The sequence below is a fragment of the Pelodiscus sinensis genome, chromosome 2, assembly GCF_049634645.1.
Source record: "Pelodiscus sinensis isolate JC-2024 chromosome 2, ASM4963464v1, whole genome shotgun sequence".
NCBI classification, from domain to species: Eukaryota; Metazoa; Chordata; order Testudines; family Trionychidae; genus Pelodiscus; species Pelodiscus sinensis.
The window spans coordinates 231,170,962-231,198,905 of NC_134712.1; the positions used below are offsets into that span (position 1 = coordinate 231,170,962).

The 27,944-nt window shown below is 39.1% G+C and overlaps 1 protein-coding gene and 1 long non-coding RNA gene across 14 annotated transcripts in view; one reads left to right on the top strand and one right to left on the bottom strand.

The window, feature by feature from the left end:
* PARD3 (par-3 family cell polarity regulator) overlaps positions 1 to 27,944 on the bottom strand; it is a 677,664-nt gene that overhangs the window by 50,423 nt on the left and 599,297 nt on the right. The window lies entirely within an intron of this gene.
* Positions 21,499 to 27,922, top strand: LOC102453245 (uncharacterized). The gene is made up of 3 exons (XR_331863.4): positions 21,499 to 21,713; positions 23,344 to 23,415; positions 27,693 to 27,922. It is a non-coding gene; the product is annotated as an uncharacterized LOC102453245 (long non-coding RNA).

The following is a 27,944-nucleotide window of genomic DNA, read 5'->3' on the forward strand; positions in this document are numbered from 1 at the left end:
AACCTGTATGGTTTGATCGTCTCACAAGGAATTTTCACCCCTCTGACCTAGTAAGGTGTGAGGTTAGTGGAAGTAAAATGCTTGTAAGTGAGATGAAAAACAAGAAAGAAACCTCCCCCAATAAGTTAAGGGCAGTCAGATATAGAGAGAGCTTGGGACGGAACTGATTAAGAGTTCTCCTGGGAAGCCACACAATAGGCAGGTGGTGCTGCTATTACTACAGCAGGGCTCAAAGTCAGTAAAAGAAGCCACAGAGTGAGAACAAACAGTAATAGAGCAAATTCTCTGAACTGAATGAATATTTCTGCCTGCTTGTTCACTTTCAGATAAATAGTTGGTCCATAAAAGGCTATTAGCCAGGGAATAGAAATGGTGTCCCTGGCCTCTGTTCGTCAGAGGCTGGAGAAGGATGGCAGGAGACAAATCGCTTGATCATTGTCTTCGGTCCACCCTCTCTGGGGCACCTGGGGCTGGACGGACCTTTGGTCTGACCCAGTACGGCCGTTCTTATGTTATGTTTGTCAGAGGATTTAAACAACAAAAGACAACTGCGGAAGGAAAATGTTAAGGGTTGTATGAAGTAACAATTGTTGTGAAGAGGGAAAAGATTAGTTTTTACTAGGCTGCTAGCACAGGCCTATCAGCACACTTGCACATTATGGGTCAGATCCACATCTTCTTGCCCTCCAAGGCCATTTGATCACTTGCAGTTTGGAGGGAAAGAGATGAAATGGGGCCAGTCATTTCTCTTCGACACTGCCTGCTGTTGGGACACTGAGGGAGCCATAGAGAGAGAGAGAAATTATAGTCATGAGCCTTTCCACACCTGCGCCATTGGTGGGACTGTGGCAGGAAGATAACTTATAGTTCTGCTCTCTCCTCTTCCTTTCCCTCCTTCTACTCTGCAGCTAGGAGAGGAGCCTGCAGGGAAAGGGAATAAGGATGTGGAGAGCTCAAGGAGGAGCCAGGGGACTTTTCAAGGAATGGGGACGAGATAGACAGTTGAGTCAGGGGATTTCTTTTCCTAAGGAGGTATGAATAAGGTTAACAGTGTATTCAGAAGATTTCAGAGGTAAGGGATATGTTTGCAGAGGTAAGAGAGATTAGAGCAATAAGGGATTTGATTGCATTAATGAAGAAAACCTGAAAGTAGAGTGAGGCAGCAAGAGAATGAGAGGTTTAAGCAACCTGGAGTGAAAAAAGTGCATGCCAGAGAGCAAGGAAGAGTCAGGGACATAAAATTACTGTAAGGAAAATAGGAGAACTAGGAGAAGCAGTGTGCAGCATAGGAATTCAGCAGGTAGGGAGGAGGAAGGAAATAGGCATGTAAAGGGTTACGTGGTCACCTGCTAAGCATTAACTTACTGGCATGCTTACTGGGATAACCAGTTAACTGGCGCCTGGCCAGAGTAGCCCTGCCAATGGCATTCTGCAGGGAGGGGTGGGGAAGAGGGGAGGGAGACTGCTCCAGCCCAGCCAGGATGACTGTGGCATGCTGTAGCAGGCCCATTAACCAGGATTTTATATCCCTAAAGGAAATAGAGGGGAAGAAGAATAACTTGAGGCAGGCAATGGTTGGAAGAAAAAAGTCTCGAAGAAAGTGAAAAGTTGCATGAAAGGACTTAACAAATGTGGAGAGAAGAGGAAGGAGGATAAACACACACCAGCAATTGTTGCTTCATTCAGCTTTTGAGTATGCAGTAAAATAACCAAACCCTGAAGATTTTTCTGATTGTTAGGCTTGTGATACATTAGCCCTGGGCCCAGGTAGCTTTGGATTACATACTGTATGGCACCTTCATTTTCATTCAGAAAATGTAGTTGTGGTACATGGAACAAGCATCTTGCTAGATGACTGCATGGAAACTGGGCAGCCACAGGAAAAGTAAGCTAGTTATGATTAAAGAAATGTTACAACCTTTGTGAGACTTTGAGGACTGCTGAGCAGCCTGCGTGAGTTAATGCGATCTATGAGAGTGATTGGTACTTGTTTACGGAATGTCTAAAGGCAGTAACAGATACTGCAGTGCAAGAAGGCAACAGAGAACAAAGCTGCTGAACTAAAACACCCCCTATGGTATGTTTACTGATTTCCAAAAAGAGAAGACAGGATGTATCCAAACTCTATACCCTTGAGTCAGGTCTTCAGATGAACAACACATGTGCTTATAATTTATTAACAAGTTAAAAAACATAATTGCTGGGTCTCAGATTCCTGAGAACCTAGAATTACCCTGAAAGACTTGGTGTTAAGATTCAAGAACTAGTAGCTTTATTGAACCCATTCATTCTGGCAGGAGGTTTACCTGCAGGATAACTGTGAAAAAAACCCAAGTTCTTTATTCAGAGCTACACTACTAGGTCATATGCAAAACCTGGAACTGGATTATTTGGAGGCTGCTGTAGCTTTAGATATTATACCATTTTACTCAGGAACAGTAAATGCATGTGAAGGTTTTAAGAGCTTTAATAATAAGAATATTCAACACTTTCAAGAAGCTATATACACATTATCCAATTAAGGCTTGCAGCATCCTGGAGGCAGGTAGTAAGACTTGGAAACTGAGGCAGAAAGGTTAAATGATTTGCAAGGTCATGTGTAAGAGTCAATTAGAACTCAAAAGATCCTGGCTCCTAGCCTCACACACAGGCCTCAAGCCTACTGTAAACTTCAAAGGGATGAACTCTTGAGCAGGCTCACAGCTCCACTGACATCAAAAGGTATGCCCACACCGCAGTTAAACACCAATGGCTGGCCCATATCAGCTGAATTGGGCTAGCAGGGCTTGAGCTAAGGGGCTGATTAACTTTGGTGTGAAGTTTGGGCTTCCTCTAGAGCCGAAGTGAGGGGGAGAATCCCAGAACTCAGACCCCAGCCTGAATCCAAATGTTTACACCTCAGTGAATCTGCCTGGGCCCAACCCGCACAAGCCTGAATCAGATGACATGAGACAGCTATTGGTGATTAACTGCAATATAGGCATGCCTATAGGGGCCCCATAACTCACTGCAGTACTGGGGCCTTAATCTTCTGGATCATATTGTCTTTGATTTAAATAATATAATACAGCAAACATAGACTTGTAAACATTATACTGCTGTATTTCCTATTGTGCTATACAACACATCAATACAGAGCAATACAGAGATATTACAGCAATAGGCCCAAGAAATACCTCTAAAGATGTATCAATTAATCTCTGTTGCAGTACTGCTAACTGGGTCATTTTCCCCCCAGTTTAGTAAGCAGCAAAACTGGACAAATATTCTCTTAATCCCCAAACAATTGCTTTATTAAATTATAAAAATGACAGCTTTTAAATAGTTTTAAGAGTTCATTTTCATTTCTGTATAGTAGTTTGGGACAGCACTTTTATTTAGAATGATTATTAATCAACTGTAGTGCAGAGAGTTTTCTAATATAGGGGAGAAATCCATATTTTGTCTCTCATCTGCACCAGGTATTAAAATATATATGTCTGCACTCATTAACAAATATAAATGGAGAGCGTTGTCTGATGTGGAGAGACTGAACCAATGCTAACTTAAAGGCATAGCATTCTATATTTCTCTACAGAAAAGACTTAAAAGCTGAACTTTCCCTATTTTTAATGAACTATGAACTGAACACCATATTCCATATACAAATAGGCTCAAGTATACTGACATACTGGAACATAGGTGCTTATTTTTTATGTTCTTTTTGGTTAATTCCACACAGTCCAGGAAACTCCATTTAAAAGATCCATTGGACAAGGAATAAACAGAAAGACAAGACTTTAGAAGACAAGGGATAGTAGCAAAAACAACAGTCTTGGCAAAGAAGACTGAAAAACAATTTTTTAAAATGTATTTTGACAAACTGACTGTCCTAGTTATGCACTATTTTAACATTAGCCAGTTTATCAAATCTGCTGACCCAGTATGATGATAGTGCTGTGAATATTTATAATTAGAATGGTACTTTGATACAATGTATAAGATTCAAATAGATTTACAGTATTCTGATACATACACTTCAGCTTTTTGTAAAGGAAACATTTAAGGCATCTTAGGGTGCATCCTGGAACACAACTTTTTAAAAACAGTGAATTTCATGTCATGATTTACATGGGCATAATTTGTAAAGATAGCCACGCAAATTCAGTGTTTACACTAAATATGTGACAAGGGCATTCACTAGGCTTTCATACAAAATACAAATTTATTACTAAATGTCTAAAACTCTGTATGTAGTACATCATATTTTAAATTATTAACATCTCTGCTGGAAAAGCTTTCTTCATAAAATATTTACACAGCACATCTCAGAACTCTATATTTTGCCAACTGTTACAGAAGGTATATGATAAATATAGCTAACAGGTCACACTTTCTTAATATACTATCTTTTTTAATTAAAATCAGCCAACCAAAGCAAAAGTTATTCTTAAATTATGAACTTTGTTATGAAATTCTGCACTCAAATATACCACTATATTCTGATTCCTAGCATCAGTTAAGGTCGAAGGGCAACCCTAATGTTAATGATAGCACAAGGCCAAACAACACAAGGGGCAAACATGTGACAATTACTTTTTCAATTAGCAGCAACAATCAATATATGTAATATAAAGCTTTAAGTAAGCTTGCAAAATGTTACCAAGTACAATACAATTCTTTTTACAAAAATAACAAATCCAGAATCTATAATAATGTTTGTAACCCCTTGTATGATCTTGGAATATTTAAAAAAAAGAGTCAAACGCTTCCAGCCCTGCATTTCAAAGCAAGCGATGTAGAAGAGGTATATTCTTTAAATTAGATAAGTTTTCAAAGAAAAGTAGCATTGGGTAATTTATCTTTTTTTAAATATAGGTAATAAAATGAAAAGTATTTCCACACTGATTCATAAAACTTGTACTGTTTGCCAGAGAGAGAGAGGGAGGAAAATGAAATTTGTGATGCAGACTTTTAAAGCTTGTTAGTATATTATTTAAAACTAAGGGAAAAAATGTTCTTATTTTTGCAAGTAGAGTTCCTATGGGATAGTACAAAAGAGAGCCGGCGGCAATTCAAGCTCTTGGTATACAGTTGTTCAGGCTATTACAAAGCTTCTCAACACAATATGGGAATTCTGTTGGCATTTGTATATTCAGTTTGCCAATGTCAAAATAAAATTTTAAAGAACAGTATAAAGGAACATAAGAAAATAATGAATATACACAAATACTTTCGATTAAAATCAGTCAAATAATTATATGCTCAGAAATAAACAAAATATCTTTGTTACCACAACTTCAGTTTAATAGCCTGGTTTGAAACATTGTCCTAATAGGTGTATATGATTCTTCAAGCTGGCAAACACCAACATTTTGGATAAGGTTGGTAGTCTTAATATTTTTAAGTTGTGTATACAGATTTTCATGTGTTGTGATCAAGGGCTAGTATTAGCTTATGTCCTTGAAAAAATAAAAACACACTAAAAACGGTTTACTTGCTGTTAAAGTAGGCCCAAACTAAGGAAAAGTCTATCACAGTCCAAGAAATGAGGATGCTATGGTTTTCACCTTCTGGATTTTAAAAAATTTAGTTTTGGAAAGGGTGCTAAAAATACAGCAAACCTAATAAAATATTTTTTTAAAAAATACAACAGGAACAAAAGAAACCCTAACAATGGAACAGGTTCTCTAGTAGGTACATTTGGTAAAATCATCAGTAATGGCACAGAAAAGGCAGAACTGTTCAATTAAAAAAAGGCCTTTGTTTGGAAAGAAACTGGACCATATTGTCACATTTTAGAGTGGAAATAAAATACTGTCTATCCCAAAAGTAACATTTTAAATTCTGCATGACCAAGATTATGTACCAATGAATTTTAAAAGAACAGGCAGGGGATCCAGTGAGTCCATGATGCTTACATTTACATTTTCCTAGAACACTGGGGAAATTCTAGAATGCTGGAAAACAAAAATCATTGTGCCAATATTTTAAAAGGGTAAACAGGATAACCGGGTAGCTGTGCACTGGTTAGTCCAACATCAAATTGAGGAGAAAATCATCAAAAGGATTTTAAGGGATGTAAACAATAAAGTACTACAGAATGTTGGCATAATTAGTTCCAATCAATGTGGCTTTATGGAAAACAGGTCCTGTCAATCAAATATGACAACATTTTATGATGAGATTTCAAATTTGGATGATAAAGAAAATCTTGACATAATATTCATATTTTTCTATGAGAGTTAGGAAACATTATTAGTAGGATTACCTCATGATATTCTGAACCAAAATTAGCACTCTACAAAAATCAATGCCTTTCATATTAAATGGATTAAAAACTGGCTAAGTGACAGATCTCAAAAAGCAATGGTGTTGTTTCCAATGATAATATGTTAATAATAATAGGTCAGTGCTGCAGACCTATCTGAATTGCTTGCTAAGCTGTACTTATAGGAAAAACATAGATTTCTGTATAGCCAAGTGCAAGGTCAGTTGCCCAGAAGCAATAAGTGTAGATCACATTTACATGGAGAGTGACTGTTTCTTGGCAAGCAGTGACCTTGAAAATGCATCGGGGGATCACAATAGATTATAAGCTGAAAATGAGTTTCCAGCCCAATGGAGACTCAGAGCTCTTAGCAGTTCTTGAACGTATAATAGCAGGGGAATATCAAGTAGAGAGTAGGGAGTATTACTTCTATATATGGCATTAGCGTAAGCATTACTAGAATCCTGTGTCCATTTTCTCTACACATCAAAGTGGATCCTGACAAACTGTAAAGGGCTTAAAAAAGATCAATTTGAGAACTGCAAATCTGCCTTACTAAAGAAATTCCATCTATTTAGTTCATCCAAAGAAGATCAAGCAGAGACTTGATCATGGTTTATTAGTATCTAAATAAATGACAAGATTTCTCATAGTATAGGTCTCTTTTAATTAGGCAGAGAAAGGTATACTGTAACAAGACCCAGTAGCTGGAAGATGAAGCTTAGACAAACAAAGTAGAAACAAGGTACACATTTTAAAATGAAACAACTTACACAGGGTTGTTTGGTCTGCTACCCCTATGACCACTTAAATCTTATCTTTTTATATTTAATAAATTCACTTTCGTCTAGTAATAAACCCAGCATAAGAAATTATTACTTGGGGGAGCAAGGACCCTTTGTGTGTATCTCTCTTTACAATGAGAAAGAGGGTGAATTTCAGGAGCTTGCACTATATAAAACTCTATACAGCATTTGATGGATTTATCTTATGGAGGCACCAACAGCCTCCTTGGGCTCCTGGGCAAAGTGGGGGGAGGGCTTAGGCAGAAGCGTGTGTGTGGGGGAGTTGGAACAGCGAACCCTCAGCGCCTCCTGGAGCACGGTGCCGGCCCCCCTCCCAGTGCTCAGAGCCACACAGAGTGTGTAGCTGGGTGCTCCTATTGCAGATGGAGCCCTGGGCCCCTTGAATCACCAGGTTCTGGGACAACTCTCCACTTCACTCCCTTGATGGCGGACCTGTGTGGCTATGCACTTGAGTGCTAGGAAAGGTCTCACACTGTACTGCTTTCAGCCTGTGTCGGCCACCTTGGGGGTGTGGCCTTGTCCCCGTGTAGCAGTTGAAGCAGGCTAGAGAGCTAAGCAGAAGACAAGATAGTAGGGTGCCCAGGCTGTGAGGGGAAGCAGATTCAGTGGTGCCTCAGCCCCTTGCCCAGCTGTTTTCAGCCATGAGGGATGGGGAGGAGGGACTGACCTTGCCTAGGCCTTTGCTGAACTCATCTTTTCCCCTACCCACTGTGGCTAGGGTTACCAGGTAGTCATAAAAAAAAAATACCGGACACGCTTCATGGGGGGAAGGGAGGAGGGACCGGCCAGGAGGGGAGCGACGCCCAGCCGGAAAAACAGGAAATACCAGACATTGCACATGTCCGGAATTTTCTGGATTTTTTTTTTACCGGACAAAGGGCCCAAAAACCGGACTGTCTGGTAGAATACCGGACACCTGACAACCCTAGCTGTGGCTGGAAGCAACTTGTCCCTACATGCCCACGCAGTGTTGAAAGGCAGCTGACACCTCCAGGCTACTGCTGGCCACTGACATAACCCAGCCACCTCCTGCTCCCAGCTACAGGCTAGGCAGGCAGGGGTTAAGCCCTAAGGATACATTGTGAACCAGGGCCCAGGAAACCCATCCAGAAAAATCACCCCCAGGTGGGAGGGACCCAGGGTGGGAGGGAGAGGGTGCTAACCCGTGCCTGGAGGGGTCTGCTATAGAGCCTGTGGGGTCAGAGTATGAAAAGGCTGGAAATCGCCCCCTCTACCATCACTTTAGAGTCTAGCTGAGGGTAGAGGGGCTTCCCCATGCCAGTGCTGAGCAGAACTTTGGCACATGCAGGACTCGGCTCTTCCTGGACGGCTCCCTGGGCTGGAAGATCTTGAGCTTTCCCAGTGCATCAGCCCAGTCAGAGGCAGCAGGGGAGGGAAAAAGCCTTGCTACCAACTGTTAATGAACTGAGTACTCTGACCCAGTGTGAAGGGGCAAAACCGGGAGAGGGCAGCAAGAGGGGAGCACGTTAAGGGCTAATGGGAGGACAGCAAAGGAAACCCGTAACTGGCTGTTTCCTGCCTGCACACATCAGCTACTGAACCAAGCAGCCAAGCTGGAAATGGGATGGGAGGCGGGACCCTTAGGCCAAGTGCCAACACATAGTTGGGACTGCGCTGACGGACTACCACAGGGAAGCTGGACCCACACACTGAAACTTTGCTGCACTACCAGTCTTGCATGTTCACCCTCAGCATTGGCGCTGGACACCACTCCCTGCTAGCGGCCAGGCTGCTGGCAAGCAGGGATCCAGCCAACAGCAGGACCCACCAGCACTGATGGGCAAACGGTGCAGAAAATATAGGACAATTTGCCCTTTAGAAAAAAAAGTTGTAATACTTGTAGGAGAGCTTAAATATAGGACTGTCCCTTTAAAAAGGGACAGCTGGTCACCTTAACCAGATACTGTGGTGATGAGTGCCACAGAAAAAGTATATAAATGAATGAACAAATACAAATCCTCAATCTTATTAGTTTCCCTTATTATGCTTTCAGTCCCTATCAATATGTTGTGTCTTGTTTTAAATTAGATTGTGTTCATATAGTGTGTATCATGGTTAGATTCCAATGCAAAGTGGAGTCTCACTGTGATACTGCACTATAAATAAATAAATACAAATGGTATTTGTGACATAAGTTAGATATGCACAAATTTCATTTGTATTTGATCCTTGCCACCTGGGACTGGAATATTTTGGTAAAAGCATTGCTGATTTCAGTTACCAGTTGCAAAAGATGGATTAAACTATACTATTTCTGGAGTTATTATCCAGAAAAACTTGTGACCTATTTTATTTTATGATATTATATACGGACCAATCAAAAGTTACAGTAAACTTCAACAATAGTTAAATTTTCCTTCTGGCTGAAGAAGCTGCTAACTGCTGTGATATTTGCATGCAATACACACTGGTCACTAGAAGAAATATATTATGGTATATGAATAAATCAATCTATAAAGTATTAAAAAGAAATAAAGGGAAAGTTTTTAAAAAAAGATTTGACAAGATAAGGAAATGGTTTCTGTGCTAATTTTATTTAAATTAAGATGGTTAGAAACAACATTTTTTTCCGCATAGTTAACATTTCAAAGCTGTATTAAGTTAACGTTCATCTGTAAAGTTTTGAAAGCACAAGCACAACATTTTGTTCCAAGTTCCATTCCCCAGGTGTCTGTAACACTGAGATTCTACTGTATTGCAAAAGTACATTATATATAAGTTATGTTTTAAAATCTCATTTACAGTTAACAGCTCTGGTCCACTCCATTTGCTCTAGCTCCTTTAAACTGGTGATTTTTCCCAGAATGGGAGAGTCACATAGTGCGTGTAGGGCTCCTAAGGCACTCTGATTTCCCTAGTTTGGGAAGAAAGGGGGAGGGAGGGTTGGTGCAAAATGTGATGTAAGGTGAGCTCATGCTGTGTCATTGGCTATTTCAGTAGGGAATATGGGGAATGTTTCTAATCGGCACAGTTTGGACCAACTCTCTGATAATCCTGCTTTCCACTGTGCTTAGTGTACATTTAGCAAAGTGATAATCAGGCCCATAATTAAATAGTGGAAACTGGTTAAACCTGACTAAAAGGGCAGTCTTTTTGGATTTTGACTCGAATATTTGTGCCATATCAACGAGATTAATTTTCTAGCAGAAGAATGAAAAGTATATGAGTAAATTCTATTACAGAGTACTTTGAATGCAATTAAGCAATGAACAATTTAGCTTTAGAACTCATGGTATTACAGGCTGAACCTCTCTAGTCCAGCATTCTCAGGACCTGACCAGTGCCAAATGAGATAATTTGCCAGACCACAGAGGTCAATATTGTCTGAGATCCAGGACTGGAGACTGTAAACAAACTTTATGGGACCACAGAAAAGCTGGCTACACCAATGATAAGTGGACATTCAGCATACTAAAGTCTTGCCAGACCACAAATATTGCTGGACCAGAGACTGCCAGATTAGAGAGGTTCAACCAGTATGTTTATAATATGCAACACACTTACAATTTGTTGAAAAAAATCAGCGACCCTATAAAAATTGTGACATCTTTCCTACTTAATACTTTTTGCTGTCATTTCTTACCAAGAAACGAAGCCCAAGAAAAAACTATGACAGCCACAAGGATAAAAAGGAAATTAAAATATGCTTCCACCTGGAAAGACGGAGACCTGTGAGACATTACTTCAGATTCACACTTTCAAAGGGGCCTAGATTTTTTTCCTCCTTTTGGAGGATGCAGTGATCAGTAATAGCAACGAGTTATATTTTCAGTGGGGGAACAAACAGTATTCAAACAATGAAATATTTCATTACATATGCAGTCCAAGATTATTTACAATAAATGAGTGTGAATGTTCCAGAATTTTTAAAAGGCTAATAAAAACTTGATGTTACTCCGTAGAAAAAATAAAAGCTGGAATAAAACTAAAGTTTTTAAACAAGAAGATTTATGGGATGATGGAGAATTTTAAAGTAGAATTATATTTGCATCACAATGCTAAGTCTGCACTGTGCTGATGTTTTTAAAATTCTTTAAATCGCTTAACAGAAAACAGGTGTTTAAGCTCCTATAGTACATCTGTCATACTCAGACTTTTTTGGTCTTGTTGAATTTAAACACTAATACAAATGTGACCTCAGTTAGCTCAGCAATGAAGAATACCCTTCATAAAAATACTTTTATAGATGTATGAAAATGGACTAATAAGTCAGTGTTTCTGGCAAACACTCAGTAAATCATATGTAATTCAATACTGTAACAAATCACTTTCTTTGCACCTTTATTTAATAACAGCTCTGTATTGAAAATTAAATCTTCCACCCTGACATGATTTAATACAAATGTTATTATAAATAAGGCAACTCATAGAAAATCATTTCATCTACTTCTGGAACGGGGAATAATGAACGAGGCTGTCAGATTACGTCTTGGTTTAACTTGGAGAAGCTACAGTAGCTACCACTTTTTGGTTACAACTAAGAACATTTTAGAAAAAAAAGTTCATCTAGCTCTATTTATTTTTATGGGCAAAAAGCAATTTAAGCCTTTGAACAAAGTAGCATGATTCTGGCTCGACAATAAACAAGAATCAGCAACATGGGTAAGGCATTACTAAGAAGTTACCATATAAAGGAACCTTATACTACAGAAACTTGTAATTAAAGTACCCACCGACCTTGTGATTAAAACAAATTTTGAATTACAGGCCCATTAGAAGAAAATTCACCTGTTTATCCACGCACAGGCACAATTAGCATTTAAAATTGCTGACGCTGGACGTGGTGCAATTTGTTTATTGCTGCCACTTCAGGGAAAGCTTCTGTTGCGTATTTCCTACCAAAATAATAGGCACAGAGGGGATGTGCTTAATCTCTGGGGCAAAGCTCACCACCTGCACAACTTTTCAGCACCCCAGGCTTGCCAATCAACACAACAGCATTGACAGTGATCTCAGAGGAGGCTCTGAGTGTTAACCTCACCAAGAGGAAAAAGGCATTGCACATGCAGTCAAGCGGAAAGAGATTAAAAATAAAATAAAATAAAATAAAATAAAATAAAATAAAATAAAAATAAAATAAAATAAAACTTCAGACCAGCATAGGGCTATTTCACAACAAAAAGAGAGGTACCATGACATTTTGAGTTTGACTGATGCTCCCACATGAACATCAGGCAATGGGGAAAAAAATCAACTTCCAGCAATTAAAGTCACAGAGTTTTCTGTGGTTATAAAATAGTCAATAGGAAGTGATTAGCAATGCTGGCAGAGAATAGAGGTTGTTATTCTCTTAATGAAACCCCTAGGTCTGAGGCTTCTACCTCAGCTTCCACTTATTTGTCACAATTATAGGTTATCTATGTAACAGTCACATTTGCTTCCTCCTGTTATCTATTTGCTTTAGTAAATGTGAGTGTTAAGAAAATGTACCCCATTCTATCTCTAATTTTTTGGACCATTTGCTCATTTTTAAGACACTGGAGCAGTGTTGCTAATTCTTGTGATTTCATCACCAGTCTGACCATTAATATTTTTAAGGTAGGTTAATAGCTTTCATGGCTGCACAGAAAAGCCTGAAAACATAAACCAAGTGGACCCTAGAAATTCTGAATATAAGAAATCAAATAAAAAGAACACATGATTTCTGGATGCTTGAAGCTAACATTTCTGTAACAGGTTTGATTAAGACGACACCAAAACCTCATTCTGTTCTCATGTAGGGATATACCTGAAAGGCAAGAACCAGGAAGCAAAATCCCATCCACACCTGTCTGGCTATCACAGTGGAAGCAGCATAGAGCAAAGTAAAGGGCTGAGGGAAAGGCCTGAATATTTTCATGTGTATATGCCCTGGCCTGGACTATCATATCCTTATCCAGTGCAAATGACAGGAGATATCTTGCTGAGAAAGCTATGCATGAAACAGAACATGGGCTCTAGATAATGCTCTTTTATTGTGTTTGCATGCAACTGTATGGCCAATGATTTTTCCATTTTCATGAATTTGACCCTCAAGAAGTAACTTTGAAGGCAAATTTCATTGCAATAGGCATATTCAAACATTTTTACAAATATATTAGTATGGAATGGTTGAAAATTACTTGAGATTTAATAAATGTAAGAGAATAAATCACTGCTTAATATTGTTTCATTCTACCTCATGTTTTAAGTCCCCATTTTGTTCATATACTTCAATTAGCATATTTGATCAGAACTTTGATATCTGCTAATAATATAATGAAAATACCTCATTATAAACAACTGAATATAAACTTGAGATATTGTGTTGGAAAATATATTCCTGAACGTAGAAACTGATTCTTTTCATCTTATGCAGCACAAAAATTGTAAAATAACTGAATTAACATAGGTAAAGTGATTAGAAGCCACAACACTGTCTTTCTCCTTCCCTACTGCTGAACTTTTCCTCTACTGCCCATTTAATGTTTTCAGACACTAGTCCAATGGACAATTAAAGTGACCCTAATTATCCCTTCCTGAACAGAATGACATAACCAGGGTGAGCCCTTTAAACCTCTTCACAAATGAATATTATAGCTGCTTTAATAATCTACCTCAAAACACCCTTACACTTAAAATGGCAATACTGTTGAAGGATTTGTTCTTATTTCCTTTACTAGCTTGCTTAGGAGGGTTAGGTTAGCACCATGCAATGTACACAGGGGAAGCAATGCTGCAGTAAGTTTTTGTGTGTCAGCACATGGGAGAAAAAGGGGTGAGTGTGAAACCAAGGCTAGATCTATTCATTATGTGCCCACCTACACAGGAAGGGGACTAGTGGCCAGAAGCTACTGCCTTCCTCTTACTTTGTAAACAGAGATGTGCATATCTCACATCCCCTTACTCTGCAGGACAAACATAGGTCAGCTCATGGTAGAGCTCTTACAAATGTAACCTTTATACAAACATATCTCCTTACCCAGTAGACTAGATGTACAATTTTTCCTAGAAATTTAAATTTTGTATAAGTAAATGTAGCTGCTGCTATAAAAATGGAGGATATGGTAATATTACTAGAAAATACCTCAAATTAATTTTACTATAGAAGATTCTATAAAATAAAATCAATAAAGCAGTAAGAATACACTGTAGGAATATTCGTACAGAGGCGGGCGTGGACAAATTGACCAAAAAGATGGCCTCTCCATTTTCTGTGACTGAGTAGGGCACAGAGTAAGAAGTGTAAGAATCAACTAATAAAAATACTCCCTTCATTAATAAAACACTGCAAGTCTTTTATTTAAAAAATAATGTTTGGGTATTACCTGTTTGTCATGGTGTGTCTACCTGGATTTTTTCCATTATTTATTTGTGGTTATTTTCTTAGATTTAGCTGTTAAAGGTGTGGTACATGCCTTGAAGTCTGGAAAAGCTATCAGAAAAAGTTACACAAATTGCGGTACGCAATTTGCATAGCTTTTTCCGACAAATGACTGTATTTAGACCTAGCCTCAGTGATAGCTCTATCTGGATACATGAGGTATAATTCTGTGTTTGAGTTCCTGGAGAAAATGGGACAGGATGACAAAGGGGATCTGGCCAGGTGGCCACTCTTTATAGGGCTGCTACCTAAGCACTATTTAGCTAATACACGTGACACTCCCAAAACTAGTCACTTTAGTTGCCACTATCACTAAAGGATATGAAAATAGTACAGACACATTGGGAATGGAAGAGAAATGGAGCTATCTAGCAAATGGCTATGATGCTACAATGTCCAAATGTTAATGTGACTAGGAGCTGAAACCACTCATCCAGAAAGGGGGATGTTGCCTGGTGTTAACAAGAACAAAATCATGAAGCCACAGGGAAGTGAAATAGGAATGGGAATAAAAGATCTGGCTGCAGCAGGGTGAGAAAAACATCAAGAAAGATCACTAGAATAAGATAGTTTTGCTCAGCCAAGGGCAAAGATGGCACCTTTTGGTTATGCTGCAGGTTCTAAGCAAGATTCACTGGTCGATTAGGGCAACTCAGCCCCCTGCACAGGGGAATTCTCAGGTGGTGTAGAGTTACTCCAACCCTACCTCCCTTCCTATAGTAATGAAGGATGTCCAGGATCTCCCTGTTCCCCAAGGATTCTCAGCTGCTAGAACAGCCCCTGGAGGCCATTAGCAGCTGTCATAATTTAGTGAAACTGGGGGAGATGTCACCTAGTGCTGAAATCAGGGGCTGCATAGTTAGAATAAGGCTTTCCTCCACCTCAAGCTTTGTACAAGCAGTTTGGCCAGCCTGGAGCACTATCCCAATATATCAGTGGTCCCCAACCTTTTGGGGCTACCGAGCGCCCGGGGCCAGCCCCGCAAATATGCCGCAGTCCTGGGGTAGGGGCTGCCCATGCGCCATGCACCTGGGGCTGGCACTGCACATGTGCTGCGTGCCGGGGGCGGGGCCAGCCTAGACGATTCTGTGGGCGCACATAAATGTCCCGGCGGGCGCCATGGCGCCCACGGGCACTACGTTGGGGACCACTGCACTATATGTACTTACAACCTCTCAGTGACATTTGATTGAGGTATTTTAATATGTATTTGGTCTCAATTGTATTATATAAGCCTGTGTTATATAAAAACAAACCAAACAGGAATGGCTTAAAGTGGGATTATTCCCTGTTCCAAGAGAATAAAGCCAAGAGACAGAAGAAAGACAACAGTAATTAGAATGCGAACACTTGCTCAAAGACATGGGTCCATGGTATGCTGGGGAAGTCATTCCCCAAAATACAGTATTCCACAAGGCTTTCATCAGCTGGAACTAAGGGAAAGCCTAAATACTAGGACTGCAGGCATGGTTACTATGACGTGGTAGAGACCACTATGCTGCTGCTCCATTCAGCATAGACAATGAAGCACCCCACTTCACCAGCCACTGTGCCAGCATGAAGTGAGTATCCATCAGATAAGCAAATACTGGAATGGAAAACAGCTAAAGACAACTGGAAAATAAGGACCTGAAAACAAAGTAGGAGCCTTACCCTGTAGTGTAAGCCTTTTATAACAGTCACTAAATAGGAAGATCTGATGGCTCACATGAAGCATGTTGAAAAGGCAAGGGAAAAGATAGCAAGAGAGACTGCTGGGATTTAAAAAAACCCTGGTAAAAGTCTATGCAGCTAATAGAAAGCTTGGTGCTAGAAGTACTGCAGATGATGATGTTGGTATTAATCAAGGTAAGAAGGGAATTCTTAGGATAATTTGTAGGAAAGAATGCTTTTTCCCCCCTGAACAGTCCTGCTGCCCATTAAAAAATAGCACTGAATGTAACTTCAAAACTGAGTTCATTGCTGAAGCCATCTCTGAATACATTACGTTTCCAGAATAAGCGATGGGATAATGCACAAAAATAAGAATACAAAGAACCTGCCCAAAGGGACTTACAATTTAAGTGTAAAACAAGGGACAATAAATAGATAAAGGATGATGTTGGAGTACAAGGAAACGAGACAATACTGTTCGGCATGATAGGTAATAAACCTCACCACACCAGCAACCTAACCAATATAAAGTTTTTTATAGACATCACAGCATGGGAGAAAATACGAAGTGTTTTGTTTGGGTAGAGGAGGCTGACTTCATGGGCTAATCGAAGATGAGCACTGACAGCTTGATAGAAAATGAGAGGTTGAGAGTATGATGGGGACTGATTAGGCTTTGAAAGTGGATACAAAAGCATATGTTTGATGTGATAGTGTTTTATTTTTAAAATTTTATCCAGTTACTCCTAGTTATTTTCCCTATTCACCCCACTAAATTATTCCTCCCCACACTTACACCCTTCAAAGGAAAAATTAAAAGTAACAAGTGGGTTTTGTTTGTTTGTTTGTTTTTAATTTAGATCCTGGCACTTAACGTATCTTAAATCTAACTTTGATGCCAAAAAAGAAAGAGAAGGTGAAATCATATTAACCATCTAGAGAATACAGAACCACGAATGGGGAGGTATTTGCTGGAGTATGGTAGTGATTGGCATCCAGCCTCGTTTGACATGAGAATTAATGATCCATAAAATGATGGGGTGATTGAGGACAGCAAATCAGACATGAGTTTGCAATGCAATAAGCTGACAAAAATGGTAATGCAAGAGAGGTTACATCTACAAAACATTGCTTCACAGAGAACAAAGGTAACAGTGACTCAAGTCAATGATGAATTGGCACTCAGATGTGGGTTTAGGGTTACTTGAAAACAATAGACAAACTGGAAGGCATTCAGATAATAGTAACAAAAAAAGTAAAGATCAGAGTCTGGAAGGATTGATTTAGGAAAAATTAAAAGAACATGTAAAGTCTGGCCAACTAATGACTGAGGGTACGTCTACACTTGCACCCTAGTTCAAACTAGAGATGCATATGCAGGCAACCGAAATAGTAAATGTAGCGGGGATTTAAATATCTCACGCTTCATTAGCATGGGGGGGGAAGGGGGCCGCGCTGGCTCAGATACACCGGTCCGCACCAGACTGGTGGTGCCCGCGTGCTATCGGCCCCCTTTGGCGGTGGCCTTAAGACCCTGCAGAGAGGTGGGCTGGGGGACACGGCGCAAGTGACGTGTCCCCAGATGCTGCCTCTGAAGCAGGGGAAGTTTAAAAGGAGGCCAGCCAGTCCCAAGATGGGGACAGGGCAGACGGTAAGCACTGGCTGGCGTAGTGGGTTGTCCTCTCCCTGACAGGTTCCTCAGCCACGAGGGGGACACCAGGAAGCGGAGGGCACCCACACTATCAAGCCGGAGACCCTGGGTGACGATGAGTGGCAACTCCCTGGGGATTGTTGTTGGACTGGGGATGAACTCTAACCCATCCTGGGGATGTGGACACTTGGGAAAAATGGGGAAGAGAACTGAAAAGCATAACAGGGCCTAGCCGGAGCGGGGAGGAGAGGCTCTGTAAGGCGGGCCCTGTTACAAAGTCCTTTTAGGCATTCAGGGCTGGCCTTACCATGAGGCAAACTGAGGCGACTGCCTCAGGTGCCAGACTGTGTGGGGGGGGGGGGGAGGGGGAGGGGAGGGACACCACTAGGACCCAGAGAATTGAGACCTTTCAAAGTTTTGGCCCAAGCAACAGGGTTTGGGGAAGTCATTTGAGCTCCCCACCTCAGGTGCCAAAATGTTGTGGCTGGCCCTATAGACATTGCTATTTATGAGTAAATGTGGTTTACTCAAGAGAAATGGGTCCTAACCAAACTCAGCATGGAAACAGCTATGGACTTGGTGGTTGCAGGACGTGGAATCCAAACTCAGAGCTACGTTGCAAAGCTGCTTCTATTTTTTTTCTAAACAAATAAAATTAATTTGACAAATCAGCAGGAGTGTACTGGCAATCAAATGGGAAATGGGTTGAGAACAGCTCTCCCCATGACATCACCCCTGCATGCTGCACAGGTGGCAGGTCGGGCTTTGTGTGCCACATACAGTGTGGATGCTGAGCCGTTTCAAGTGAGGGGCAATGGCGTGCGGACACGACGGCCCACCGGGAAATTCCCGGTATCCCGTTGGGCCAGTCCGCCCCTGCAAATCAGTTAAAGTAATGGAGTGACAGCAAAGCACTTACCTAGCTTATCATGTAGAGAACCTAAGCTGTTATAAGTAAAGAAATAAATAGTAAGGCCATCATAAATCTTATACTGCTCATGTAATAAACCAATATAATAGGTATTATTCTAGGCTCTGTTATTCTAGTTTTCAGATGGCATAAGCCCAGAAGATGAAAATCAGACTTATAACATCAACAGACATTTAGGACTGGACCTAAATTTATCAAGAACAAAATTGTTCAAAGCCTTGCTCAATTGTAATTCATTCTCTGCAAAGTAGAAATCCCATGCATTTTCAAGAAGATTTAGTTAAATTGACATAAAGCCATTTTTGAGACAGATGGAGGAAAAGACATAGAAGTAAATATTTAAAATTTGTAAAATTTGTAACTCAAAGGAAGTCTGAAAATATTCTACATGGTCTTTAGAAAAACACAGCAATTCTGAGGTCAAACTCATTTTTCAAGTCAAATATGAAGTGGGGAAAATGGAGTTTGTAATGAAAGCTAATTGCATTATCACCTATGTAGTGGCTACTCTCCCTCAACAATAGTGGACTGAACAAAAAAGCTGAATTTGAACGTCACACTTTGGATGGGAGAGAAGGTGGAACTCTGAATCTGGAACGGAATTATGAGATCAGGTTAATTTCTACTGTGAACGCTGACAGATCCAAACAGGACCAAAACCCTCTGAAATGGCAAACTGACCTTTAAAATAGATCCAAAGACCAAAATCAAGGCTGCACCATTCAAAGCATTAGCCATTTTAAGAGATGAATCCTTAGCAAAACTCAGATGGGATTTTGTAATCCACGTGACATTCCTCAATATATGCATGTTGTATTATACACTTTTCTGCCCCGTCTGCATTCCCCATTCCAAATTATCCAATGGCCTTGAGAGACATCAAAACCTTCAGCTGAAATCCCATTTATTGTCTCTGAAAGGAAAAGACATTCAGCCTTTCCAAAGCCCCCTGGCCTCCTCTCCCTTTGAACAGGCTGCATTCCATGTCCCCAGTCCCAGAGTACAGTGCAGAGATGCCAGCTGGCTTTCAGAAAACCAGCTTTAAAGGAGCTATGCTGAGCAAAGCCGACTGGTATCCTCATCCAGTACAAACCCTGGGGGACATAAGCGAACTTTGGTTAACCAAGAATTTCGGTTAAGCAGAGCTCTGTAAAATAGGAGTGTGCTGTGTATTGCATTTCTTGATCAAACAGATGTTGTCTAAGCTGCTTGGATCTTGACATTTCAGCTGAACATTGTTTATTATTCATATCATGCTAATCACAGTTATGAAGCTGGTTTATGGTACATCTAGTAAATAACTAGGAAGCCTTTTCTGAATTGAAGAGCAAAACAAATGCAAAGAACAGCCACAACTTTTCTGTACTTCTACAAAATTAAATTTACAGAAGCCGTTTACAGCTGGCTATTTATAGCATAGAACTTAAAACAAATGATCATGTTTGCTAGAAATGGGGACCTTGAAATCCCTCCCGCCAATTCTGTACAGTTAGACCCATGAAAATCAAAGGGCAGTATACGTGCTATTGCACAGAGATCTGAGATTTGCCAGGATATTCCAGTTGATACATCTGTTCAAAAGGGGAGAATCTGTCTCATAGAGCAAACATGTAAAGCAAAAGTTATTCTATTGCCTTATAGGCACTAGAAAATTCCAATATTCATCACAAGTGAGTTTTGGTATAAATCAAACGAAAATATACAAAATTTCCCTCAAATATTGAACAAGATACAAATATGGAAATATTCCTAAGAATATATGTAGTGATCCAGAATTAATATACATCCATACAGTTAAAGTTGTCACATAAAACTGCATTTTTTCTCATAACAAAACTATACTTTCTATATAAATTATACTGAACATCATCAACTCAGATAGATCTGTACTAAGTACAGATTTCTCCTGTAGCTAGTTATCCACTACAAACATGACCACTCATAAATTAAGACAGTTTGTTGTGAATTCAAACCTGAAAGCTGAAGTCCACAGCAAAATTATTAATAAAGTCAATAAAATTATGTTTGCCCTTAACAACTTAAAAACAAACATTATCATTTCTCATAAGATCTGGATTTAATAACTAACTTCTTCATATGCCTTTAAGTGCCGACAAATTTCAGCTCATAGCCATCTCTTTATGGAGCCAAAGAAACCAAATCTCCTCCCATGTTGAAATGTCACAATATATAAAAGTGTGTTTCCAAACTCTTTTCAATAAAATTCATTATTATAGCTTCCTTACCCTTCATATTTCAATTTTATTATCAAGACTTAACAAACAATGATCTCTTTCTACATAACAGTGTGTTTGAAGTTACAAGTCTGCCACTACTTTCATGAAATCACAAGAAAGCAATTGCCACAGGAAATATTAAATTTGATCTAGTGTGCAAATATCATTTTAGTTCCTAATCTAAATCAAGCTTACTCACCATCCAGGAATGGAATTTTACTATGTAAAATAAAATGTATGTTAAAAGCAACAAATTTTAATATTGGGTGGCCAAAACAGACACACCTGCTTAGATTTTAGCTTTAGTGAAGATACCAATTCCAAATAATGTCAACAAAATACGTAAGAATTTTGTGACTCTGTTGATTCATCAGAGTGATCTTTTTTTAAGCACACAATGGATGGAAAGCCAGATGTTTTTAATCTGGGAAGCTGCAATATTACTGCATTGTGAAGCCAGCAGACTGGAAGGAAGAGAATAACCCAATGGGCAAAATCCCAGAATTTAAATCGTTTGATCTTTCACACATACCAAACAGATTTTCCTGTGCTTCGAAAGCTCTTCCACGTTGTCAGAGGTACTTGTTTTCAGACTGCATGGAAGTAAGGGAACTCTATAATATCCTTTGTTCTAAAGTTAGAACATTTGAAAGAAACAATGTTCTCTTTTAAAAATGGGACCTTCCTGCACACATCATTTCAGGTGAAAGCAACATGAAACAAACATATAGAAGAGCTACTTTTGCCCTTTCCATTATGAGGTCTTATTTTGCGATGGAGATAACAGTTTTCCAAAAAAGATACAGTCAGACCAGCAAAAGAGTAAGTAATGACTAGTTATACCAGTGATTTTCAGACTAAGGTTCGTGAGCTACAACTGGTTCATTAATGGGTCTCCTGTGGCTTTTTGCAGAATGTAATATCAATACACCGTGTGATTTAATTATTAACCAATCTAAGTATTTAAATAATCAGGATGCTTTTACTATGTTATTAGCCAATTGCAGTTGATAAAATAGTAATATTTGGTCGGTGATTTTGCCATGAAAATAATATATATATTAGTAAATAAAACAATGAACACATACTACAGTGGCTCTTTTGAGTAATATTGATCACTAATTTGGCTTCTGAACCACTGAAGTATGAGTTATACAAACATTACACACAAACATACACACTCTCTCTCTCTCTCTCTTTCTCCCCTTCCATACTCCACTCATTACACAGAAATACTACTAGGGGCCAAATACAAATATGCTGGAAGTGTTACTGCACTGATATTACACTTGCAATATAACAAGTCTAAATTTTGATCCCATTTGTTTAAATGATGCCTAAATATCAGTGTGATGCTGGCATATTAGGTGTCAACTCATGCCAAGGTCCATAGATCTCAACTGAACAAATAAATAGCTGAAACTAATCTGGCTTAATTCTGTGTTAGTAGCGTTAAACTAGAAATTAGATTTGTAAAAATATGCTTAGACCTTGTGAAATGCATGTACGTTGCTGCATGCATTAATTTCTTATAATATCTTTATCTCATGTTATTAGTTAATATTTAAGTGTTTTCTCTGTACTGTAAACTATGAGTCAGAAGAGATACATTACCAGATGTAAAATTATAGATGGCCACAGAATGTTTTATCCAGCTCAACAAAAGAAACCCATAAAAGCCATCCATCCACATTAAGAGCATAAGAACAACCATACTGGGTCAGACCAAAGATCCATCTAGCCCAGTAACCTGTCTTCAGCCAGTGGCCAACGCAGGTGCCCCAGAAGGAGTGAACACAAGAGGTAATCATCATGTTTATCCTTCCCGTCAACCATTCTCAGTTTCTGACAAACAGAGGCTATGGTCATCATTCCTGTCAATAGCCTTAGACGGACCTGTTCTCCATGAATTTATCTAGTTCTTTTTTGAACCCTGTTAAAGTCCTTATAAGGAGTTTACAACATCCTCTGGCAAGGAGTTCCACAGGTTGACTGTGCACTGTCTGAAGAAATACTTCCTTTTCTTTGTTTTGAATCTGTTACCTATTAATTTCATTTGGTGTCCCCTAGTTCTTGTATTATCGGAGTAAGTAAATTTCTCCACACAGGTTGGAACTTCAAAGAACAAAAGACTTTGTTGAATGCTCCCAAGGAAGATGAGAATGTGCTCATAAACTTATCCCATCATCTGAAGTCTAGGGGAACAAGAATAAATATCTGTCAAGAAGAAACTGGGTCTCTTTGCTGCTTGGAGGGGCAAAGATTACAAAGCTTAAGCAAACGATTCCTAGTGTTGGTCTGGGTTATATCTAAGTGTTTGCTTACGATAAAAGTGTCTATTACTTTCTGGAACCAAAGATTGTAATTACTTTGTATGTGTATTATTACATGATTTAACACTGTAAATAACTCTCACTTCTTTTGGTTTATTATGGAACTTGCTACGGTATAGGTTGAGCCTCTCTATTCCAACACTCTTGGGACCTAACCGATGCCAAATCAGAGAATTTGCCAAGCATGGGAGGTCAGTATTGTCTAGCAGCATTACCAACACTTCCTCTGCTTACTAGGCTTTTACAAGATATTTAGGGGTAAGTTAATGCTAAATTATAGCACAGAACACAGAGCCAGGTTGCTGTGAACAAACTTTATGGGACTGTGGGAAACACCCATGATAAGTGGACATCGGGCTAACTAAAATCACAATGGACCACGGATGTTAGAGAGCACCAGACTAGAGAGGTTAAACCTGTATAATATTTAGTGTAAGCTACAAAGTGCAATTGACTTAAAGTAAGTGACTGGTTCTTTGAGATTGGGAGAAACCTGAATATTGTTGGTATAAGCAGGGCTCGACAAATCGCTGTTTCTACTCGCCCATGGCAAGTAGATTTCAGCCGTTCGCCCTGTTCACTGGCGCTGCGTGCTCGTGCAGTGCCGATCTGGCACGTGCACGGTGCAGGGCTGGCGAGTAGATCTCGCCACAGTTTGTCGAGCCCTGGTATAAGGGACCACTGAAGACCAATGCAAGCTTACCTGAATGGCAAGATAAATCAGAGTACTCAATGGGAATGTCTGTGAATCCATTAAAGGCTGTTATAGTGTCTCAGGAGTTCACATGTGATACCTGGCTGGTGAAATCTAAGTATAAAATTCACATCCTATTTAGGGATTGTGCCTTGCTTCTTAGCAGTCTGACCTGAGGATAGTATTCGTGCTCTTGAGCCACTTCAGACAGCTCAATCCAGCAATTACTTTATTTTATAAAAGCAAGTCACTACATATTTGGCAAACTCCACTCACCTCATAGGAGGGAGCAATGTAATATGTGACAGCCACTTTACCAAAAAATGGGTGAAATTCTACTCCCACTGAACTCATCACCAAAATTTCCATTTTTTAGATCCAGAATTTAATTAAATAGCTTTAGTTACATATGTATCATAAAAACAGTGCAATACATAGGCCTGGATAGGAAAGCAAGACTAATCCTCACTTTCAAAGAGCTCCTGCAGATATCTTAATGCTAACTGATAAACTCAAAATTACTTGAGTCAATGGGACCAGGATTAATAGTCAGATGCTTGCTTGCTTCCATTTGATCCCAAAAATATTTAGTATGATCATCAGAGGTAACCTCGGCATTTGGCAGGAAAAGAAACACAGTCATAACACACACTTCCAGGAAATCCTCTCGTCTTTCAAGTCTCTTCTTCTACTCAGCTGTAGGAGCTAAGATGAACATATAAGTTTCTTATTCCTTACCAAAAAAAGCCAAACACAAAAAAAACCTCTCCACACCTAAAGCCAGATCCCGCAAGCATGATGTAAAATTCCATAAACAATGACATTATTTTCTTAAAAGAAGACTGTCAGGATAATTGTTTCATAAAATCTAGGTAATGTGTGCTTGTGTGCGTGCACGTGAGAGAGAGATGCTTTTAAAAAATGTAAAAAAACCCCAAGAGAATGCCACCATGATATTTTTCAAATATTCCAATAGGAACTCCTTATCAAACAGAAATTTATATGTGCAAGTTCTGCAACTCACCTGCTGCAGAACTGTGGCAATGCATCAGAACCTAAAATTGGACAGAGTAGAAACTGAGTGAATACAAAACTGGAAACTCATTAGCTTGCACTCCTTGAACAATTTGAAAGAAATGCAATAAAATAGAGCTGTATCAGAAATGAAAACGATACCATTTAAAATTTATCCACTTCAATAATGTTATTGGTAACCCAATAATATTGTTATTAGTAACCCAATGACAAAAGCCAGGTCTATACTAGGGGGTAATGTCCAACGAAGGTCACAACTCCAGCTATGCGAATAGCATAGCTGAAGTCGACGTACTTTAGATTAAGTTACCATGGCATCTCCACTGCGGGGGGGGGGGGGGGGTGACAGGAGAAACTTTCCCATCGACTCCCCTTACTCTTCTTGATCTAGTGGAGTCCCAGAGTTGATGGGAGTGTGATTGGTGGTCAATTTAGCTGGTCTAATACTTGGAGATTATTAGACTTGAACCCACGACCCTGGGTTCTTTTACAATTGGTTTTCTTTTACAAATGTTTGATTCAAGACCCTAAGAATGCTATCTTAATCACAGACTTTGGAAACTAATTAATCTTATAAAAAAAGAAGAAAAAGTAACACTTCTTCCAAACATAAAGGTACATTTTCATGACTATCTCCATGGACTTGTATTTTTTCTTGAACATTTGCTCATACAGCGCAAGTGCACCAGTGGGAGATCCATCCTTGGGAGATCCATCCCTGCAGTGCCAATCTCCCAGTAAGCGTAGACAGGACTTCAGATCCTAATACCTTTGCTCTCATTGAATTCAATGGGACTAAATAAAGGTGTATTTGCGGTGTTATTTAAGTATAAGTGTATTGGATTCTGGATGATAAAGCAGGGAAATGATCTTTAAATGTCATTGTTGGAGATATCTTTGTACAGCTGGCAGCAGTATATCCAATCCTATAGTTAAAATAATAACACAGATAATTAGCACCATGAGATCCTTTCATTTCAATGGTTGTCCATGATGACAGATGGTTCCATAACATTGTACTTTAATGTTTGTGGAAATCACATGAAAAGGAGATATTACTAAATGTTCATGGAAACTGCCTAGGTATTGCTTAAAAGATACAAAATACAAACTTCAGGGATTCACTAAATCATTTGCAGTGTTTTCCCCCTCTGTCCTGTCATGCTTCACACCTAAGGCCCAGATCTCACATGGGAGTGTCCCTTCAAATTAATTGCAATAGTCCACTGGTGCACTTGCACTATATGAGCAAATGTTCAAGAATAAATACAAGTTCATGGAGATAGTCATAAAAATTTACCTTTGTGTTTGGAAGAAGTGTTACTTTTTCTCCTTTTTTTTATAATATTAATTAGTTTCCAAAGTCTGTGATTAAGATAGCATTCTTAGGGTCTTGAATCAAACATTTGTAAAAGAAAACCAATCAATACAAAAAACCAGTATTTTTACTTCTCCAATAGAGAAATAAAAAACTTCCTGTCATCAGTGTTAAGGGTTTTATTAGTATGGGACACAATAAGTTACAGTGGCAAAAATGCCTAGAAAAGAACACAGCTCTTCAGATAATTAAAGTGTGTTAGCCCACTAGCCAATTGATTTTTCTCCTTGTAAAGGTAGCTCAATTGAAATGTTAAGAATAAATCATGTGTTAAAATGATCTTCTAAAGTAAGAGTTGAGTGCATATTGATTAATAATTATTTGCACTAACAGACTCAACTAAGACAATACCATCAATTATCTCAAAAATCTGTGAGATCAATCACAATGGAATCAACGGAGTTAAAATATGTGCTGTATTTCTCCTAGTCTTAGAAATGCTTGTGAAAGTGGCCACACATTGGAACTCTAATGGCACCAAAGCTTCCCGTTTCTGAAATAACAGGAGACCCATTTTAAATACCAATTACCACCTAGGTATTTTTACTATGCAATATGCCTCCCCTACCTGGATTACATGGATGGTTTCCATGGAAAGCAAGTGTTTCCCACATGCAGTACAATGTATATAATATATAGGCTAGTATACCTATGCCAAGAAAATTCATTTTGTATTTCATGCTCATACTAATGCAGCAAGGGAGTGCAGACTGAGCCTAAACTAATGACTGAAACAGATGATTTACATGGGGGTACCATTCAAAGAATAGGTATATTCAGTTTAAATTAGCTATGTTAGAAACTAATTGGATTTATCATAGAAACATCATAAAATACTAGTAAATCTTTTTTTTAAATGTGTATTAATTTACCTGGTATAGAGATTATTAATTTCTTGTGCATTCCATGTCACAAATATAGTATGAGACTTTATTGAAAATCAAATGGGATTTTCCTTTAAAATAATATTGTACACTGTAGAATTAGAACTATGGGTAACGTGCTGGTTTTGGCGCACACGGAATCTAACCAACGAGACTATTTTAATAGTACTGTTTTTAAGGTTTCATACCCCTTAAACTTCACATTTACTCAAGACAAAATGCTGCAAACTAGGAAACGTCATCGCATTCTACACATTGCTTGACAGCATGCTCACATCTGATGGACACTAGTAGTGAGCAAAAGCATTTTCTGGACAAAAAAAAAGTGTCATAACTTTCCAAACTTAAAAATGAAGTGCACAGAGAAAACAAGAAGAATGTATCCTTAATTTTGTAAGAAAAAGTGTCTGTACTTTATAACCCTTCCCCCCTCCAGTTTAGAAATGCTACATAATTATTTTCCTTTCTTTGTTCTAGAATCCCAACTGTCTCTCTGGAGGATCTGAGCTGTGATGTTCCAGAAGGATGAAGACTGAACCTCAGCTCTCTGTTCCCACATCAGAAAAATAATATGTCAAATTCAAGACTGTCAAAATGAATTTGTAGACTGTTTTGAAAACATGGTCCGATGTTTATAACAGCCCTTAATAACATATTTCTTCTCCTATGCACCTAAATATATGTTAGAAATAATTATATCAAACTACCCGGCCAAGGAGTTACTCTCCC